General features: G+C 39.8%; 1 protein-coding gene across 1 annotated transcript in view; it reads right to left on the minus strand.

The window, feature by feature from the left end:
• Positions 1-6,862, minus strand: part of LOC141439791 (uncharacterized) — a gene marked incomplete in the record, with an annotated part of 323,470 nt that extends 316,608 nt beyond the window's left edge. Inside the window, 1 exon segment of the mRNA XM_074104168.1 lies at positions 6,534-6,862.
• Positions 6,863-8,288: the final 1,426 nt, after the last annotated feature.

The raw sequence follows: 8,288 nt of genomic DNA on the forward strand, positions 1-8,288 counted from the left end.
TTCTCGTATGGCAACAATAACTATCAGACATTTTCGTATTTGTCAGAAGTATTGTCTTTTATGGCTACGGAAAGTTTTCTTCGTCAAAAGTAAGTTTTTATTCGTATTTTGCGTGTGTTTTCTAAAGTTTTATGCATAATGCTGCGAGTCTCTTCGTAGTTAATGAATAACTTCATGATTTGTTTGTTATTTTATGTAGTTATTGCTGCTCTCGGGCGACTTTTAACGGACTGACATTAATTTAAATTGGGAAGTGTCGAATTTGTACCTGTGGACAAGTTTTTTATCGTACCTATGGACTGTCCACAGGTACAACATCACAGGTTGAACCTGTGTGTTCACGAAATATTTAGTTTATTTGAAATCCGATAGATGTCACTGGGATCGAATTAGATGGCGCTATCGTTTGGTTGCCTCAGATCCTATAAAAGGAAGAAGTTGTTTTTTGTTGAATATACTTTGCTACGAATGTAAACTGTGTGGAGTTCCATTTCATGAACCCTATAGTGGACTCTTCTTTTTGGATTGTACGGGCATAGTACACTGTGGACAGCTAAATATGATTTATTTTTCTGTTTGTTATCAGTTTCTCGAGGTTAAACCCGCCAAATGCGAAAAAAATTAAAATAGTCTAAAAATTTGAAAGTGTCCACAGGTACATATAACAGATGCCCTATTTTAAGAAGTACAGGAAACTTAATTTGGACGGCAATGCAAGTAAAGTTAACAAGAAACACAGCCGGCAAAAAAGTTTGTATTAATTACATTTTTAACAAGAACTTTTGTCCACGATCACTGCATGTAAATCAGACAGCTTTTTACCTACAAGCACACCTGGAAGTACTGTATTCACAGATGATTTTAGTCTGAAAGATTGTTTGATAAAAGGTAAAGTGTCATTATTCGAGCTTTACATCCGCCTCACTTCCGTGGTCAAATTTTCTGCGAATTGGCTGTTTTGAAGTCATTTTCGATTACCTATAAGAGTACCTATACTTCTACCAGAAAACTGGAAACTATGTCAGAATTTTATGCTGTTTTAACAGAAACATGTCCACGAAAATGATCATAAACAATCGCTCGAACAATACCCAAAAACCGATTCATTCATTTCATTTAATTTAATTTATTGTAGTATGGTACTTTTAAGATGTACGTAGGAATGAATACAATATAACCTAACCAAAAAAAGTTGTAAACCCCCGACATTGTCACTTCAAGTTCAATATCTCGAAAAGGTTGAACCGATTTTGATAAAAATTGTTTGAGAACCATTGCTAGACACTGCTTTCAAATAAAAAAACGCATAAAAATCGGTTCACCCGTTTAAGAGCTACGGTGCCACAGACAGACACACACAGCGGTCAAACTTATAACACCCCTCTTTTTGCGTCGGGGGTTAAAAATAAGAAAATACTTAATATATTCAAGTTTCACAATTAATTGTGAACAAAAACTTAGTTACCTTAATTTAATTAATTAAGTTTGCTTAAAACAACAAAAAACAATTAGCATTAAAACTTGACAGTAATCCGTTTAGTGACCTAAACAAACATTGCAGCCAAAACTGTTCATCACTATTTTGCTAAACTGAAGAAGCCGTGGTGGCCTAGTGGTTTGACCTATCGCCTCTCAAGCAGAGGGTCGTTGGTTCAAACACCGGCTCGCACCTCTGAGTTTTTCGAAATTAATGTGCGGAATTACATTTGAAATTTACCACGAGCTTTGCGGTGAAGGAAAACATCGTGAGGAAACCTGCACAAACCTGCGAAGCAATTCAATGGTGCGTGTGAAGTTCCCAATCCGCACTGGGCCCGCGTGGGAACTATGGCCCAAGCCCTCTTGTTCTGAGAGGAGGCCTGTGCCCAGCAGTGGGACGTATATAGGCTGGGATGATGATGCACCGTCTCTTTCTACCCTGATCCTGCACCGCGTGACAGAAAGAGGCGGCGAAAGCGATTGTGATTCTGAGTGCGCTAGACAATAAGGCCTCTGAATTTAATCAGGTCAGTGCCCTTTTGTTATAATTTGGTTCTTTCCCTCTCACTGTTTCACTTAAATTGCGAGCGCTGTCGCTTCATTTGTCACTCGGTGTAGTTAAAACGTCACGACTCGAGTTTGTTGAATAAAAAAGCGGCAAGCGTGAGTTGGGTTCAAGTACATTGTTGGAAAAAAACCGTGGTTTGGAGTGTGACCTCTCCAGCAGATTCATCCCAGCCTATATACGTCCCACTGCTGGGCACAGGCCTCCTCTCAAAACAAGAGGGCTTGGGCCATAGTTCCCACGCGGGCCCAGTGCGGATTGGGAACTTCACACGCACCATTGAATTGCAGATTAGCAGATTATCGTATAAGTACTTATTGAATAATTCAAATCAAGACACTTATCTCTGTGACTTTCGATATTCTAGTGCGAAATTGCGTTTCAAATTTTATTTACATTATAATTATGTTTTAAGCTTTCGTAATTTTCACTCATAGTCAAAAAACCACAAACAGGAAGTCCTCCAAGTTCACGTTAAAACACACGAGTAATATATATTAAGATTGGTTTTTTGGAATCTTTTTGTATTTTTTATTTCAATTTAAAAATTTTACTTTTACGGTCATCCCGTAAAACCTAAATTGAAAATACAAACTGAAATATAGATGCACAGAAAAACCAGAAAAATGAGACCAGCACTGGGAATCAAACCCAGGTCCCGGTATTCCGTACCGCGTGCCATACCGCTACACCACTGCTGGTCAACGGTACAGACACGAATTTCCCCTATGTCCCACATATCTCAGCTTGTTTTGTTTATTATTTAGCCACTTAAGCAGTGACGCTAGCGACATCTATACCGTAGCCCTCATCGAGAAACTTTCGGCATTCCATTGGAACTAACCGCTCACCCGGACAAGAGATATCGTTATCAAGCAAATATGTGCATCTATATTTCAGTTTGTATTTTCAGTAATATATATCTCGATGTTGCGACCACTTACAGTGGCCGTGGTCACGAGTAGACTGTAGGTGGAACCTGCACAAACCTGTATGAAGTTCCCAATCCGCACTGAGCCCACGTGGGAACACGGCACAAGCTTTCTCATTCTAAAACGAGGCCTGTCTATGGACGTAGGTCTGTAGTCTGAGATGATGATGATATTTTTAGAAAAAAGAAGCTCTATAACATAACCAACAAAAAGTTGGAAACCCCGACTTTGTCACTTGAAAGTTCAATATCTCAAAAACGGCAAAGCCGATTTTGATAAAACATGTCTAAGAACCATCGCTAAAAAACCTGCTTTCAAAGAAAAACCACATTCAAATAGGTCCACCCGTTTAAGAGTTACGGTGCCACAGATAGACAGACACACATAGCGGTCAAACTTATACCACCCCTCTTTTTGCGTCGGGGGTTAAAAATGCTTAATTATCAAATTTCTAGCAAGTGAAATTACAGTTCACTACAATGTGATAGTGAACGTACAAAATCTATGATGACGCTTTTAGGGGCTGTTTCACCATCCATTGATTAGTGTTAACTGGCGGTTAAATGTGATGCCGTCTCCGTCTATTCGAACAAAACAAATAGAGACGGCATCACATTCAACCGTCAGTTAAGACTTATCAATGGATTATGATACAGCCCCTTAAAGTTGTCGCAACATTTTTATTTATTTAAATAATGATGAGTAGTTATTTCATTTTGCACAAGTCAAGTTATCTCCGCAGTAAAGATCCCTGTCGTTCGAGTCACCATATTCAAACCGTTCGTCAGTTCATCAAATATTTTCCTGGAACCACAGATCAGTGGAGCGAATCCTTCCCCTTATATTGAGGCGCTCTTCCTTCGTTCGGTTGACTTTAGATGGAGAAACATTGAGTTAAAGATACACTTTAACAATAATGCCGTTGTCATTAAAGTATTTTTTAGAGTTCCGTTCCCCACAACTACCACCACCACCACGCTTTGCAGGTGGTAGGACTTTGTGCAAGGTCCGCCCGGATTGCTACCACCATCTTGCTCGCTAATCCTGCCGTGAAGCAGCAGTGTTGTGTTTCGGCGTGGAGAGTAAGACAGCCGGTGAAATTACTGGCCCTTGAGGTATCCCATCTTAGGCCTTTAGGTTGGCAACGCATCTGCAATTCCCCTGGTGTTGCAGATGTTTATGGGCGGTGGTGATCTCTTACCATCAGGAGACCCACTTGCTCGTTTTCCATCCAGTCGAATAAATAAAAAAAAAAAAAAAACAGAAAACTGAAATCTTGTAGGATAACATTACAGGTCATAATGAATAATTTGGCAAAGACAATAGGTCTATACAGACACTATTGCGCATATTGTTTTTTCGTTGAAATATTTTTGTGTAATTAATATTTTTGTAAATGAACTAAAAGAATTTCCTTGCTCACCTTACGATAGCTAAGCTTATGCAAAATATGCGTGTTCATGCAGTTCCTCCACCTCCACACTGTAAGAACACACACATATCACACAAACCCATATATCACCACCACCACACTACACTGACGCGTTTCGAACTCAACCAGAGCTCATCTTCAGAGTGACACAACCGTACACCATGCTACCAGTTGTTAGAGTCTAACAACTGGTAGCAAATGATGTGTCTTATATAGTAAGTAACGTGTCCGTATATGCAAATTGAGGTTCCAAATTCAAAAAATGACTTAAGCTTCATATCAATCAATTCCGTGCACTTACTACATACATCCCATTGCCATTCATGCATGTAATGCATTTGTTGTGCATGTACTTAGGTTTTTACCTATTTATAAGGACTTCCATTCAACATTAACTATCTTCCCTGATCTTTTATATAAACTAAGCAAGTTAATGAACTATTAATCAAACTTACTTTCACTTTAACTTTTTAAGTTAATTGAGATAATTACAACATAAAAATCAACCTGAAATCATAATTTCAATTAACATCTCCAAGATGGCTCCCTTCTGATAATAGATAAGCACAGATTAAATGTATAAACTTTTTAAATTCAAACCCCTTAACTTCTTCAGGTGCCGCAAATATAAATGCTATGACAGCGGCACTGAGCGAAAGTCACGTAAATGCCTATATTATTCCCAATTCACTCTTCGTGGACCAATTCACTAGAGTGCTAATAATCTCGATAAATACAAGCGCTCATATAGTTTTAGTACATTGGCACAGCTGCATACATTACAGCGATTCGTAATGAGCTGAATTATTTTTTATTTATCATCATCGACACAACATCATCCACTGTTGGACATAGGCCTCCGCCATAGACCTCCAGTCGCTTCGGTTGGCAGCGGCCTACATCCACCGTGAACCCTCGGCTTTAACCAGGTCATCCGTCCAACTCGTTGGTGGACGTCCCACGGCTGTGCTTAACAATATGTTAATTTTTAATACATTTGCTAATATATTTTCGGAACACTTTTCCAATGAACTAAAAGAATTTCCCTGCTCACCCGGGACCTTATGATAGCTACGTTTAGCTGTGTTGCTCTAAAATGGCTCTGTTTGTGTTCGAAACGAGTCAGTGTAGTCAGGTGGTGGTGATAGATGGGTTTGTGTGTGTTGTTACAGTGCGGAGGTGGAGGAACTGCATGAACACGCATATCTTGCATAAACTTAGCTATCATAAGGTCGCGGGTGAGCAAAGAAATTCTTTTCACTCATTGATATGGACCTCCGTAAAGTAAATAACGCTTGATTCAGTAAATCACACTTCTCATGTTACATTAACGCCATTGCTTCATTTCCTGAAGCAAACTTTTCACTGTCTATCCTCAATCTTCCTATCTTAGTTTACTTCTTCATTCGTGAAACTCAAATACAAGTTTCAAAAACCAAAGTTTGGTGACACACCCTAAATTAATAAAAAGATTTCGCAATGTAGCCTCGCAGATAATAATGAGATGGAGGAATACGGAGCTTTGTTCGCTAAGTAATCCTTACTTAATTAATTCGTTGCGGAGTAAAAAAAGTTTGTCAAATTGGAAACCAAATAATACGGGCGGTCCCCGCGGACGCGCCCACTTCGCTGCTTAATTTGTTCACAAGTCTTCCGTTCAGAAATTTCTCTTAAAGTGGATGCCGTCTTTTCAACTCAACACAACGCGCGGAAACAATGTGAAAGTTCCACCTCAGGCTCTGATCAATTATGGAGGGTAATTTAGGCACCCACCTACAGGCGTCAATCTTCAGTATTTTATACAAACGTCCCCAGAATTAGATTAGTAAAGTTGCGCAATAATTTTCAAGGAATTGAATCGAAAGTTTCCTTTCAGATGTAACAATGAAAGCAGTTTTTCTTGTGCAATCAGCCGTTATTAGAGTCACGTTTGGCAGAAACTGTATTTCGTCGAGTATCGTGCCAAAAAAATATGTTTCAACAAACGAAGGCACGTAACCCCGAGCTATTCGATAACGAAATATTAATCCGGCCCAGTGAACTATACTGTTGCTCTATCAATCATTCAGCAAGTATCCGAAAGTTATGGAGTTACAAACAAGAGAGGGTAACTTACGGTCTCGATAGTCCGTCGATATCAGGCACTGTACCACGTGTCACTTCACTCGGCGTTAACTTGTACGCACTTGCCAAATCTTTATTAGCCACTTACGTAAAATTATGTCAATTCGATGCGATGTTTTGACGTCTCGCAGTGATTACAAACACAAACACTTGCAGAACTCGTGTTTTATACGTCACTTGGCACTAATTTAATCACAGTATTGCGTTTGAGAAGTGTAATTATGATTTGTTGCAGCGAAAACACAAGGACATCGCGTTGGCGCTGGATGGCGCCCAACGTGGGGCCGCTGGAGAGCCGAGCGGCGTGGACGAGCACTCGCGCCGGCGGATCGCCTGATACTGCCGGGTGCGCACGCCTGAGCCCGGCCGGCCCCCCACCACCCTCACCCCTTTAGATCCACTGCAATTCGGCAACAAAAAAATCACATCAGAAAGAAACCATTCCCTGTCATTGCGCTTCAATAGACGCTATCTCACCCCTTGATTCTTAAGTGCTAGTCTTTCAGTTATAAGTTATCGGCGCCATTTTGAGGTGTTAATGACGTCGTGCGACTGATTTATGTTAGAATCGTGTACCTTACTAAATCAAGGGCTGCTAATTTATATAACTGGATTGAATGCTCGCGAAATTTGCTTTCGCTGAAGTTTAGAAGCGAAGCGTTTGAGCCGGTTCTTTCAGCTTTAAGATGTTCGTGAACATCAAACGGGGGGTGTTCAAAGGATTTCACACATGCTCATATTCATATATTAGCTCGTTCTCTTTACTTGTTGCCATGTTTTTTTATTTACGTGGTAAATTATGATCGTTAGAGTTTAACGTTAAGTTCACGACGTCACGCTTCGTGCTCTTATGACTAAGGACATACTTATGTTGCTTTAATTTTTTTTCCTTTTAAGATATGGACAGACCTTGTCTTCTTACACTTTACCAACCCAATTTCTGAAATTGAACGCGTCGCACAGAAGTTATTTTAGTCATTTCGTGAAGCATTTTCTCTTGTTCTTACTATAATGAGAATAGATGTTGCCTTGTTGAAATATTCTTTGAGTGGCGCTACTCGAGTTTCGGAATTTTCTTTGTGTCGTACCTAATTGAGTTAGAGTTTACCCGTGGCTTCGCACGCGTAAACATTCGAAATGGTAGTCACAATTGTATTAGTTACAAAACGCGTGTTTCTAAGCAACGCAAAAAGTCACATATCTAATAAAATCACGAACCGGGAATCTAAGCTTTTTGGTACAACTATCCCGTGGGACGATATCGTGAGAATTGGGGGCAACTGTGGATGCAAGTGGCTAGTTCTAAAGGTCCTTGTTCGGCAGTGGCCGTCTTCTGGCTGATCATGATGATAAAATCCTAGGTTCATGCAAGCAGAGCCGCATGTAAAATAAATGCTTGTTGTAGGTAAATTTAAGAAACGATAAACAATCCATTTATACAGCGCATCAAATACCGAACTCCACAAATCTAGACTTTGTTCACCCACAAGGAACAAATCCGTGAACATACATGACATGCACTTTTAACGTAAAAGGAATAAAAAGATTTGTGTGCCTACACTCGCGTCTTGAAGCCGCGTAGCACCGCTACGGCGTAGCATTCGTAGCGTCGTAGCCGATAAAACGAACTAAATTCTACAAAAGACCGTTGAATACCAACAGATCGTATTCCATACTAGGGGTTTCATGTTTATGTAAAGAGTTTAAATCATTGGTTTTTATAACTGTAAAATTTATATGAACAGTCTTACTTACA

This window comes from Choristoneura fumiferana, chromosome 21 (assembly GCF_025370935.1).
Source record: "Choristoneura fumiferana chromosome 21, NRCan_CFum_1, whole genome shotgun sequence".
Taxonomy (NCBI): Eukaryota; Metazoa; Arthropoda; class Insecta; order Lepidoptera; family Tortricidae; genus Choristoneura; species Choristoneura fumiferana.